Source organism: Centrocercus urophasianus, unplaced genomic scaffold (assembly GCF_019232065.1).
Source record: "Centrocercus urophasianus isolate 14NV4802_14NV808 unplaced genomic scaffold, USGS_Curo_1.0 seq_20, whole genome shotgun sequence".
Classification (NCBI taxonomy): domain Eukaryota; kingdom Metazoa; phylum Chordata; class Aves; order Galliformes; family Phasianidae; genus Centrocercus; species Centrocercus urophasianus.
The window spans coordinates 14,587,659-14,601,056 of NW_024884756.1; the positions used below are offsets into that span (position 1 = coordinate 14,587,659).

General features: G+C 41.0%; 1 protein-coding gene across 5 annotated transcripts in view; it reads left to right on the plus strand.

The window, feature by feature from the left end:
• Nucleotides 1-494: 494 nt before the first annotated feature.
• Nucleotides 495-13,398, plus strand: part of SESTD1 (SEC14 and spectrin domain containing 1) — a 52,040-nt gene continuing 39,136 nt past the window's right edge. For 2 of the 5 annotated variants that reach the window (XM_042822598.1, XM_042822592.1), the window contains exon 1: nt 495-551. The gene's annotated coding sequence lies outside the window, so the exon portion shown is untranslated. Of the gene's footprint in view, nt 552-1,019; nt 1,198-6,573; nt 6,595-12,544; nt 12,574-13,398 lie in introns of those variants that run through there. The other 3 variants (XM_042822594.1, XM_042822597.1, XM_042822596.1) reach the window with 3 other exon arrangements.

Here is a 13,398-nt window from a genome sequence, read left to right on the forward strand (position 1 = left end):
GTTTGCCTTTAATTAAACACGTGCTCAGCACTCTGTCTGCAGACCGGATAGTTACAGAGTCACTGGCAAGCAAGGCCTGCGCGCCTTACAGCCACTCGTTTACGCAGTGGACGCGTTTTTCAGAGAAGCGCTGCTGCTGGAGCTCGAGCAGCCCCATCGCGGCGGCGCCGAGCGCGGCACGAGCCCGGACCCCAGCTGGGAGGGGCGGGCTGCAGGCCGGCGGCGCGGCACCCCCTAGCGGGGCGGCGGCCGCGCATTGTCTCCCGGCGGGGTGGGGCTTCTCGTTGCCGTCTCCCGGCCGGGCCGGATCCCGCGCAGCTGCCGCGGGGGCTCCGACGGAGGGAGAGAGGAGGTCGTTTGCGTGTCCCGCAGGAGGGAGCCCAGGCGCGGGCGGAGGCGGGTCGGCGGCCCGTGGCCGCCGTCTCCTTGCCGGCGGGGGAGGGGTCGGAGCCCTCGCCGGGGCGGCCGCCGCAGCCCGGCCGGAGCGGGCGGGACCCGACTCCGCCCCGTGTCCGCCCTGCACGCCCGGGCACCCGGAGCGCCGCAGCCCGGTGAGTACGCGCCCGCAGGGGCTCTCCCCATGCCGCGGCCCCGGCCCCGAGCACCGCGCAGGCTCGGCGGCCTGGCCGCGCTTTGTTCCCTGGCGGCCGCGGGTGCTCCGCTCCGTCGGGTGTCGCCCGGCCGGGGCGCGGAGTGGCGCGGTGTCCCGGCCTCGCGGGGCAGCCCCGGCGGGGCAGAGCTCCGTCGCCCGGGGGAGCTGGCGCAACAGGTCCGGTCTTTGTCCGTGCCGCCGCTACGGACGTGGCCGCTGCGGGGGGGCGGCCGGGGCCTGCCTTTGTGCGGGAGCGCCCGGCCTCTCGGGGCTGCCCGGAGCGGGTCAGCGGGAGCAGCCCTGGTACCAGCACTGCCTCGTGCCGGGCGCCGCGCGTGGAAGCGCTGCTGGTTCGGTAGAGCTGATTCACGGCTGCGGCACGGGCTGCTCGCGGCCCCGGTTGCCATTTCTTTGATTTTTGACAGGTCCATTGTCTGATGGTGTCTGGCTTTGCTCTCCCCGTGATTGTAGCGTCTCGTGCTGCCCGTTCGTAGAGCCTTTCAGGCAGACAGTTGTTGGTAGGAGATATTTTCTGAAGTGCTTTAACGTGTCGTGTATCCCTGTGCAGAAGCAACTATTTAAGAGTGAAGCAGATTGTTGCTGTGGTATGTCTTTTTTTTTTTTTTTTTTTTTAATTTGGTGCGTTTCTTACAGTGAGCACAATTGGCGATGCTTATGTGGATTGGTATCAGCGGCTGCTCTTGTAAGTGGCTCTTTCATCTCTGTCCCAAAGGAAATAGTGGCCCTTTGCGTTCCTGGTATTGCAGTGTCTGCGTTATCCAAATGATTGGATGCTGACTTTGTTCACTCATTTAAATTCCTTGTGATGAAGAAGCACTGTTTGTTTTGTTATTTTTTTTTCCTCCTTTCCCCATTTGGTGATACTGTCTGTTAAGGTTTAGTGCACAGTAAATCACAAGTACAGTGATTATATTCCAGGAACAGTTGGTGTCTCATGTAAGGGCTCTCATATTTTGAGTTTATGCATTTTTACAATCTTGATCTTGTTGTCCCTATCAACCATTTTGTTGTCAACTTAATGAAGGTAATGGGATGGTGGACTTAAGAACAGAAGCATGGTCAGAGAGGCCTGTGCTTTCCTGAAGAGTGCTGATCCTTCTTTGTTTCGTGGTCAAAAGCAAAGAAACCTAGAGATAATTCCAGTGCTCTCAGTGATGGGTTTGGGAGTTTTGCACTATTTGTTCCATCATAAGTTGTTGCTTCTTGGAGAATTGTATAAAAATCATCTCGGCCAACAGTTTTTTTTTCCTGAAGTAACAATAGTTAATGTCTTATTTGCAGTTTAGATATCTGAATCATCATTTTTTCTGAGGGAGGGAAAAACAAGCTGAGAAAATTGTTGCTGTCTGATAAGAAACAGTGCCCTGATGTCTCCTGAGTTATTAGTTGTAGTTATAAACTAGGTGTGGAATCGCATTTCTCAGTGTAGCTTATGCTAACAGGGAAAACATATACAGTTTTGGTGTTGATTGCTGTTTTCTAACAGCGTGCAAGAAAATGTATCAGATCAGTTTCAGGTCAGCATCAGCTTGCTGCTGTTTGGGAGAGACATGAGGGAGGGAATGGGACATACATGTGGAATAGACAAAATGCGTCAGTGGTGAGCTTAATCGTGATGCTACGCAACTGGCCAAGTCTGTAGGCTAGAGGAGGAGGAGGGATGATGAGTAGTCAGGAAATATGCACTATTTTTCAGTGGGTAGCTCCAAATCAAATGGGTGAAGCCTCCCCTGGGTGAGTATAGTGTTAGGGAATGATGTCTCTGAACTCTCACAGCACATCTTCCCAGGTCTCTTCAGCATTTGCTGTTGATACCTTCATACCTGATCTGAAGGTATGTACTCTTGCCTTCTCTCCATCTTTTTGGTTTATTTGTCTCTCTGGCAATCTTCTGGTAATACCACTCTTGATGAATTTAGAGCGTCTTTTGTGGGAGAGTGTTGTAATGACTGCTGCAGCTTAGTTAGCTGTATAACCTGTGAAAGGTATTTAGTAATACTGTAAACACAGGTGTGAGTTGTTGGGTTTTACTGTTGGGTGGTATTTAATCACCACTGCAAGGTCTCCTACAAGTCTTAAAGAATTTGCTGAGGCTTTTCATTTGATGCTTATCTTTTAATCCTGCATTTTCCTAATACGGATGGGGACTTTTTCCATCTTGAGTTCAAATTCTAATTCACTTTTTTTTTTTTTTTAAAAAAAAAAAAGAGCAGTGTTTGGCTTACTTCATAGGAATACCTTCATCTTTTCACAAAAGCTTTTTTCCTTTAGCTAAAAGCTCAGTGTAGATTACCTCTGCCTGAAAGTGAACTGTGAGGATTCTGGATCTTGTTACTTTCCCACTGCTTCCGGTGCTGCCTCAGGAGCATTGCCTGCTAATTATAAACAATGTTGATGTCTACCATATGTTTTGGTAGAAAATGCAGGATTCCTGCTGTCCCAGGAACTTGAATACTTAGTTTTGCAAGTATTTGTGAATGTATACTGGAAAAGTAGTTCCCTTATCATGTAGCTTTATATTAAAGCCCTGCTGTCAGTTTCCAAGCAATGAAGTTATAGGATGAGTATTAATTTCTTAAAAAATAAAAATAAAAAAATACAGACTGTTCTTAATCTAGATTTGCAGAGTCTGGACTTTAGAGCTGCACTTCTAACCCTGAACAGAAAGTGTTGTGTTCCAGTACGAATGGTAAGACTGATCTGTTCCAAAACTAAGATTGCACAAATCTTTCTGTGATTTATTTGGGTGTCATGAAGCTGGTGAATACACTGCCTTCAGAAGTATCCTTGAAGCTCCTGTTGTACAGGCGTACTTAAATTGTTGCTGGTATCCTCTTGAACTCACCTACTTTTCTTGTCCATCTTGTCACATTGTAAAACCTTCAAAACCTAGTATGACAAAAGGGAAGCTTCTGATACTGAAACTGTGTTCTGCAGTTTGGTTTGTGTTACAGTGTTTCACATAGTATCTCCTGCAGCAGTGTTCTCAATTGCGTGGATGATGCTTTCCATCTAAGACTGGGGTTGAGCAAGGTCTGAAGAGTGCCGTGATTGTAGGTGAGAGTAAGGAAGAAGTTCTAAAAGCGGCGAAAGAAATTGTTGCTGTTCTGGTCTTGATAAGCTTATGTACACAAGAGAAATAAGACTTGAACACCTTGAGTGAACAGGCAGAAAAATCCACTGGCAAGGATTTGTATATTTTTAGACTGGGAATGAGAGATTTTCAAATGAAAATCTCCTTACAGGAGGCTCTAAATTCAACAGGGAGGCAAGTGAAAATGAATATGGAGTGTTGCCTTCCTGTTTCTAAGTTTGCAGCCTTTTCTAGGACCAAGTAAAATTTGGAACACTGGGACAGAACACCCAAAGGAAATTAGTTAAGAGATGATGGTGTGACTTAGAGCTTCATGGAAGCAGTAATTCAGGGGAGCTAAATGTAGACACATGCCAAGCTAAATTCCAGCACCGCAGAGATGTGTTCTTAGAAAGATATCATGAGATGATGAATGTAGGCCGGACAAAAAAAAAAGTGTTGCCTGAATAAAATAGATTGATTTGATGTTAATGTATTATGTATGTGTTTGAACTTGAGAAAATAAATGACCATTCTTAAGAGAGAGTTTTGAGACTGACATAATATATAAATGAAAGGTGCCATGGCTTATCTGCTTTTAGGTGTTGTTGAACACTCTGGTTTCTAGTCTGTATGCTCCAAATCATATTGTGGAATCATAGAATGGCTTAGGTTGGAAGGGACCTCAAAGATCATCAAGCTCCAACCCCATTGCCGCAGGCAGTGCTGCCAGCCTCCAGGGCTGGCATAGTGTTTGCTGATTCTTTCATGTAATGTTCTAATTGAGCCCTAGAAAATAGCATCAGTGTGAAATGCAAAGGCATAGCACATTCGTACAAGATAATCCATATAGCGGTTTAAAGCTTTATTTTTTTTCTCTAAAGCCTCTCTCTAGAACCACTTAGTTCTACTGCCATATATAATGTTGTATCTTTTACTGTGAGGATGAGCAGTGCTGTGGTTACTGCAGGTGGTTGCTCTGGCTGATTTGATTGTGGTTTGGAGCCGAAATGTTCAGGATTTTTCACGTGAGCACAGAAACTGAAGACAGCCCTACAAGTTGAGAGATTTATTTCTTTCATGCACAGTATTTAAAGGGCAGCATGGTTATTTTGTGTTGCAATGCATCTCTGTTGTTCTGAACACTGTGAACTTGAAAATGTGCTCTTTATGGCCCGGATCTGGAACATCTCAGTTTTCTGCTTTCCTGTTTGGTTAAGATTAGCAAAGTTCTCAAATTGCTTATTTCTTATGCAGGGATTTAAATTATTATCCTCTTTGTGTCTAATCTGTGTGCTCTGCAGTGAGTTGAGGTATGTGACACTACCTTACTTTTAAATACAGAGGCAACTGTTCAAGATGGTTCAAAGCCCACACACAGTCTTTTTCCTTAACTGGGAATTTAATTTGTCAGATATTAAACTCAGTTTAAGAGATTTGTAAATAGTCTCACTGTTAGTGATTTGTTTTGGGTCAATTTTCTCCACCTTAAAAGAATAAATTTTTTTCTGCAGTACTTCTGTGTTCTCCACTCGACTTTCTTCTCAAACAACTTATTGGCCTCTGCCCCAGACTCTTTCTGGCTTTTAGTTGAGAAGAGTGTTTCTTTTTGTTTCTGTGCAATTATAGTGTCATACTGTCCTGAGAAATGATTGTGAGGGACTGAGCCACATGAACTCATAATCAATGCCAAGTATGTGTATTGTTCTGAGGTTGTAGAACTAGATTGTTTTCTTATATAAATGTTATAAAAGGAACAAGAAGTTCTAATCTGGCACCCCAGAGGAAAGTTATTTTCCACTTACTCTGAACTGCCAACAGTTGCACTCATCAGTGCAGCTGTTTGTCCCTTGACTTCATCTTTTGATTTGGCTGCTTATGGAATTGTCCAGTCCCTTTTCTCCTACTGTCTACTTAGTTTTATAAACTACCAAAGGCGTAAGAGATCTCTACAGTCTTTCATCATGAACTGGTTTTGGCCAATTCTTTAAAGTATTGGTGATAAGGGACTTATTTTGCCCAATTCTTTTGTGCAAGCTTCTGACTGTTGTGGTGTGGCTTATTTTTTTTCCTTCAGTAGAGGAAGTAAGGAGGGAGGTGTATCTCACTTTATTATTCAGTATTTTTTTTGTTAAGTTAAACTGAGATTGTTTCAGTTACAAGTATTTGCAGTCTGATTTGTGTTGCTTCTGCATGATTTGCAACTAAGTACATTTTAAGAGCTGAACCTGTTATTTTTTTTAATGGATGTTAGGGAAGCATCATGAGGAAGAAAATTTTTGTGCTGTGCTTTGAACATTGTATTTCAGTTGACTTATTGACTTATTATTATGTTCAAATAGCAAAGGGGTGTAAGAAGCCACCTCCCATATTGCATCATTTTGCTTATGCAGTGGTCACTCAGTGCTCTGAAGTGAGCTGGGATTCTTCCAGATGACTGCAGCTCCTTGCAAATGCTTTGGCTGCCTGTTGCGAGGGAGGCAGTAAGCTCAATCAGATTCTGCTGCTGTCTGTGCTAGCATCCTGAAAGGGAGGTTATGGAGTTCTATGGAAAGCCCTGTTGTTTACTCTCTGTAGATGGGCAGGAGAGGAAATAAGGGATCCATACGAAACCTGACAAGCACTTTCTCTCCTTTGTTAGCTTAAAGCTGCTTGGATACTGCTGTAACTTAGCATATACAGTATGTTTGGCTAGGCCTGGGGCTGGAAAGGTTAGGAAACTGAAGCAAGCAATAATTTCATATATCACATGTTGCGACATCATTACAAACTTCTGCTTTTCTGTGGGTTGGAGTTTGACTGCTGGCTGTGGACTTGACCTTTTGAATCCAGAGTAGTGCTGTTCCTCTGGAGTGTGCTAATTGCTGCAGCCCTGTGCCTGCCCTTGTGTGAGAAGCCTGGGGTGCAGGTATCCTGTGTTGCGAGTGTGGGTTATTAGCTAGCTGTACTGTTTCTATTCTCTTGCTTCTCTTTTGCTCTGACATTTGCTGTAAGTCTGAAGAAAAGCACTTGTTCTGTGAAATGAATGGTTGACTGAGATCGAAGTTAAAACTTAAGAGTACAATGCCTTTTTCTTTTCGGGTAGCATAGCTGCCCGAAAAAAATCATTGTCTTGATTTCCATTTGCTTGCTCCCTTTTCATTAAGTTGCTCATCATTTCTTTTTGCCACTCATCATTTATTTCGCTGCTTTCCGTATATTTGGGGGGGGGGGGGGGGGGGGGGCAGGGGACGGAGAAGGAAGGGGCATGGGAATTGAATACCAAAGATGGATTAAATAGAGGAGGTAGTTATCCAAGACAGCACTTTCAAATTTGATTGTTAGATGAATGACCATGTCTACAAGTTAGGACTTGATTATCCAGATGGAAAAAAAAGGACAGGAGAAATTGAGTACACTTTCCAGGCTGAAATTTGATAAGGCTGTGCTGATATGCCTTTGGATGGTAGCTTTGCACACTGTTGACAGAATGTTTATCCAGAAGTTGGATATGTTTTTCAAGCTACACTGACCTGCTGTTGCAATTCACAAGTTGCTGAGTTAAGAGTACTAATCACACATGTTTAATAGAACTGACATTGTATAGTTGCATTTTACAAATGAACTTGTATATTGATGAACTCTCATCAGTCCATACTTTTTATTTTCTTAATCCTTTGGTATGAATGATCATTTTTAAGGAAGATTAGGGGTATTTTCTTCATGTACAATTTGAAAATAGGTGCAACATAAAGTTTGTGGTTTTTTTAACTATTTTGTTCAAGGTCTTCTAACACTAAAAAAATGATGCTCCTAATGTGTTGGTTATCTGCTTTTGAGTACCTAAGCTGATGTTCATCTGTCAGCTTTATTGTTACTTTGAATCTGTCCAGCTGAGCAACCCAGTTCAATTTGCTCTTTGATTAGAAACAAAGGTAACGATTGAATGTTTACAGCTTTTTTTCCCCCTTTCTGGTTGGTTTTAGTGTGCTTCTCAAATTCCCCTGGGGTGTAGTGGGGGAAATCCTCTTGTGTTCTCTCTGCCACTATCCCATAACTTTAATGTAGCTTTAGTGGAAGATAAAATAATGATCTATGGTAACTCTGATATTTAGCTTTTTCTGTCTTGCATATGGATTTTATTTTGTGTATGGATGAAGTTGTTTTAAGCTGATCCAGATTGTCTGGGCTAATGCTTCTTTTGGGTTGGTGTTAGCATCTGTGTGCTGGCTTCAGAGAATGAAGTTGTTAATTTTGAAGGCTTGCAATTCAGAAGTTGATTTTTAAAAGCTCAAAACTTCAGCCTATATGATCAAGGTTTATTTTCTTTTTGTTTTTCCAGTATTTCAGAATGTCTATTGTCATTTGTGCTATTGTTTGTGTCTGGACTTGCAAGCTGCTACAGTTTTGAATGTAGCTGCCCATCTGCTCCTTGGCTATTTATAGGCAAATCTATGGAGCTCCTTATATTCTCTCAAGTCTTCAAAACATTAATGAATTAAACATCACAATGCTCTTGCAAAAAGGGAACTAATGCATAACATCTCCCTTTTACAGATGGAGAGATTGAATGAAGACTAAAAGGGATAAATGACTTGCTGAAAGCCATATGTATATTTCATAGCAGGACAAGGAATGGAAACCAGATTTTTTTTTTTCTGAGCTTTCATCTTGTGTTTAGCAGATCAGCTACTCTGTATTGCTGGGTACATGACAAAAATAATGCAATTACTAGTTTTCTGAAACTTGCAATAGGTACTCCTGAACAGACACTCATTTAAGGATCTACTTTGAGCTTCAAATCTAATGAATTTGAGCAATTAGACCCCTCAAAAAGAAGACATCGAGGCCCTGGAGTATGTTGAGATAAGGGCGATGAAGTTAGTGAAGGATTGGGAGCATGAGTCTTATGAGGAGTGGGCTGAGGAGAATGGAAAGTTCAGAGGAAACTTGCCCTTCACAGCAACTTAAAAGGAGGTTGTGGTGAGGAAATGGTCAGCCATTTTTTCCAGGTGACAGTGATAGGATGAGAGGGATTGCCCTCAAGTTGCGCCATGCAAAGTTCAGGCTGGATATTAGGAAAAACTTCTCTGAAAGAGTGGTGAGGTATTAGAACAGGCTGCCTGGGAAAGTTGTTGAGTCACTGTCTTTGGAGAGGATTAAGGAAAGGGTAGGTTTAGTATTTACGGATGTTGTGTAGTGGGCAGTATTTGATGTGGGTGGGCCACTTCACTAGTTGATCTTAAAGGCCTTTTCCAGCCTTAATGATTCTTTGATTCTATAACTGTGTATGTAATAATTCTTCCTGATCCTGAGTTCATTTTGATTGTGGCTCCCACTGGATTGCTTAGAGAGAAAGCATGTTAATTGCAGTCAGGTTCTCTAGCGTGTTCAGGGCATCTTACTTCCAATCACCTAGTCAGTGCAAGCTCGTGGACTTCATCTGCCTTCTTAATAGACTTTTCAAATGATTTTTAACAGCATCTGGTAATTTCTTATTTAGTTAATTTTATTGTATGAAACTGAAGACATACAGTAGAAAATGCAGATGATATCTTCATCAGGAATTACGCATTTTGACTTTGCATTTCACACAGCTTTTATTTTTGAGTGCTTTCTGTAGTTTTATTTTACTGTGGTTTTTTTTTTTTTTTTTTTTTTTTTTTTTTTTTTTTTTTTAGAAAGTATTTTTAGAATTTCAAATTGTCCTGGATCAAACAGCATGACTTTTGCCAGAGCTCAGAAATGGTAGGGGATGCAGCCTGCCTAGTCATTTGATTTGATTTTGCATGGGAGTACAGACTGAAATATTTGATCTTCCAGTATTTCTGTGCAAATATTCTGAAAAAGCAAATACATAGCTGAAGATAAACACAGGTATATTGCTTTAAAAACCTGAAAGCCATGGTAATTCAAAACAAGATCAGTGAGTTCTTCGCTGTAGTTATTTCATTTCTAGCATGTTTTCTATATCCAGAAATTTTATAATAGAGCCAATAAAAATACTACATCTCAAGCAGATTGGAGGTGGGCATGCAGCACTCTGAATTGTTTCTGACCTACAGCAAATGTATTTAATCTTTTTAACTTGTTTTGTTATCTATAACACTTGAGGTTATAAAATTAGTGTGATGAAATTCAGCCTGTTGTAGAAGTTCACTTTCTATAAGTGAAATCTCTTCTTTTCAGTTTTCTCGTGTTATTATTTTTCCTCTCTTGCTTTTTTTTTTTCTTTAAGGTCAAATGCTTTTTTTTAAAATTGAATTGATGATAGACTTGTTTCTTCCAGCTAGACACCATTATAGTGTTGAAATCGCATAATTCTTTCCTGACCTTCCTTATTCTAAATCGAGAGCTTGATGGTCAGTTTAGGACCGTCATGTTGTCTTCCAAACAAGTTAGTTATTTACAGGATTAAGTATACTTGCATGTGATTTTGCTTATTAGTGTACCTTTGAATGCTGTCAGTGCAAAGTAAACACAGGATCTCTTAAAATTGTTTCTTTCCAGTAGAGAAATAGCATTTAGTTTCATTCACCCTGAGATTCTCTGGAGTGTTAAAGATAGTGAGAGGCAGTAAACTTTTCTTTAATCCTAAAGACTTTTTTTTTTCTGGTGTGTTCAGACAGCCTGCTGTAGAGTTTTCTTCTGGATAGAGCATGTCAGAACTCTCATAGAAGAGGGGTAACTGCAAACTTCAGGAGTTTCTGGAACAAAGGGCAGGTGTTTAAATTACAGTTCTGACTCACCTCCCTTCACTCTCAATGAACAGAATATTTCCTTTGGTTACAGGAAATATGGAACAAAAGAACTATTTTGATCCATGAACACTGCCAATATTGTGAGAAATGAAAACCATGCAGTGAAATTTGTGTTTTACTAACAGCAAAAAAAGTTGCTCACTGGAGTCAGTAAGTTAACACTTTTATACGTGAAGGTGTTATGATTATGAAGTGAGTGTGGAAGTTTGCTTTCATTCTTGATTATAATAAAATCAATTTGTAGTAACTTTGAAGTATAACTTAAGGTGAAAAAGGAAAAATCCTTACGAGGTGCATGTTCCACATCTGAAAGAAAAAAAGAATACTATTAAAGCTATTTAGCTACGTGCATGGTTTAGCTTCTAATAGAAAGGCAGAAATGATTTCTGGAGTCATTCTTGAGTTTAGTGTTTAGTGTAACGGCCCACAGATTTTTGTCTGCAGCATACAGGAGGATTTAATAGGGTTCTTATCTGAGTAATTGTTTAAAGTGCAAGCTGCACTGAGATGCAGTTTCCTGAAAGACAGAATTTCTGTTTGCTTCCTTCTCTAGTGTGGGAAGTGTTTTATACACATAAATAACAAAGTCACTTAAGTAGGGAAATTGGCACTAAGGGGTGGTAATGAACACTAGAGCAGGGAGGGAGGACAAAAAAGTGTTATTTCTGTTTCTTAGTTTAAAAAAAAAAAAAAAGTCAGTGGGTTTTTTGTTGGCAATGAACTCATTGTTTCATCAAGAAAAGGAAAATTTACTGTATTTTACCTCGGGTGCCCTGATTGAAGTTTTGTTCGTTCTTTTTTCTTTCCCCACTTCCTCTAGATCACTTACAATCTGGATTCTGTTAACTTTTTTTTTCCCCAAGGAAAAAGTTCTATTCGTGCACATGAATATACAAGTACCCAGACAGAGCTCCAGATCTCAATCTAAAGCCTTGTGCTTTGAATTAAAGAAAATAAAAAATAATTTTGGGCTCTTTTTTTCTGGGACCTATCTTGAATTTGGTATTTTTTTGTGCAGAATTAGGTTTACCTTTTTCTTCATAGGAGTTGATTCTTTTTGTAAATATGGGAGATCACTTTTAAGGGGTTGAGGAGTGGGGCAAGGTAGGTTCAGGCATTTATTAACTGCAGTTTATGGAGACCACAGATTCCTCTCAGCTTTGCTGGTATCTTCTGTGTCTGGTGTTTACTTCTCAGAAGTGGTCTGCAGGTTGTATTTACACCAGCTGTAGGGCAATAGTAGCAGTCTGAGCAGAAATTGATGCCTACTGACTCCCTTTGGTTTTAGACTAAGAGGAGTTAAAGGGCTGCACCTAAATACAAAATATTGCTTTCCTGATGAGCCTCTCTCATGCTGAAGTTTTCTAAAGACTTAGTCATAAATAAGGTGTGATGGAATGTCTTGAAGGGTGAATCCACTAATATTCACAAAATGTTGTCCTTGTAGGTTGGTACTGCAAAGCTTTCTCCAGGAGCTGTTCTCACTTTGGTCGCAAAGGAACCAAGCAAGATGCTGAAGGCTGCTCTGGGCTTTCCTTTCTTTCACGCTGTGGCTTTGCCAACACTGTGGGAACAGCTCAGCTCCCTCTCCTAGAACGGGTAGCCTGCTGGTCTGCCTGCTGTGGTAGGGACCTGGGTTACTTGCCAGAAACTGATGCCAATAACACACCAGTGTTATACGTATTGTACCATGTGTAAGGTTAAATTGTGTAATGTAACGCTTATGTAAGTGTTTATTTGAGGAAGGTGGGAGGGCAGAAGTACACTTAAAATTTCTTTGATTTGTTCAGTTTATTTTCCTGGAACTAATTCCCTTTAGGGAAATGTTTCTTTCAAGACAAAGTGGAATCTTAAAAACAAAAACAAACAAACAAAAAAACAGACAAACAAACAAAAAAACCCCCAATACCTACAACACTCAAACAGCCATGAAATAACCTGCCAGCAGCCCTCTCCAAAAGCCCAACCCCATAAGAATCCTGAATCAGGATTTAGCTCACTTCTGAGTTTTACAGGAGTGGGGATATGTTTCTTCATAAATTTCAGAGATTTTTCACGTGGGGATGTAAAAATAACCAATACTAACCTCAGTTTTTTTTTTTTTCCATCCTTCTTAAGGTGTACGAGAAGGAAATGAACTAAATCATGTAAGGATTATGAGCTAATTTCATATGTTCCTTAAAATAAGAAATGCTTAGGAGCTCTGGGTCTTACTTTATTCTTTTAGCTACTGCAAATAAGAACTTTCCCACTCAATTGATGATCATGAGTTACACTGTATGAGTTGATAATAAAATAACAATTGCACTTTCGATGCTGCCTGAGGGGGGACACCTCGATAAAATGAAGGATTCATTAAGCTTCCTCCTTGACTGGCATTCTACTTTTTTTTCCTGGGTCTCTCTTCTTTGTTTTTCATATGTGCTTAAAAAGTTAGGGCAGTAAGTCCACACATTACTTCTGGAAGACGTTTATCTAGTGGTTGATAGAAATGTGTGACTTGCCTGGAGTTCAGCATGAGACTAGAGGTGGACTACAAGTGCATGATAACTATGTTGTGTTGCTGTGCTTATTGACTCCTATGTAATTAGAAGATAGTGAATATTTTTATTTTTGTTAAAGAGAATGGGTGGTAGTTCTTCCAGGCTGAAAGTGTGGTAAAATGTTCTTTGACCAAGTCGTTTGTTGCTTCCATATAGTATCACTATTTTGCTTGGTGTTGAGCAGTACCAAGTAAGTGGTACAAGCCCAGAAAGGAGTCTGACATTATATGGTATCAATATAATGATACCATATTCTAATCTGCAAATATAGATTAAGAGACAGAAGTGTATGAAGTAGTAAATTGTCAGGTTTTTGAACACGAGAAAAGAAAGGAGAGGCCAGAGAAATTTTCTAGGAACTAATCTCCATCTGCACATAGCACTTTGAATCAAAACAAAACTCAATGGAAGGTGGCTAGTAGTAGCCCA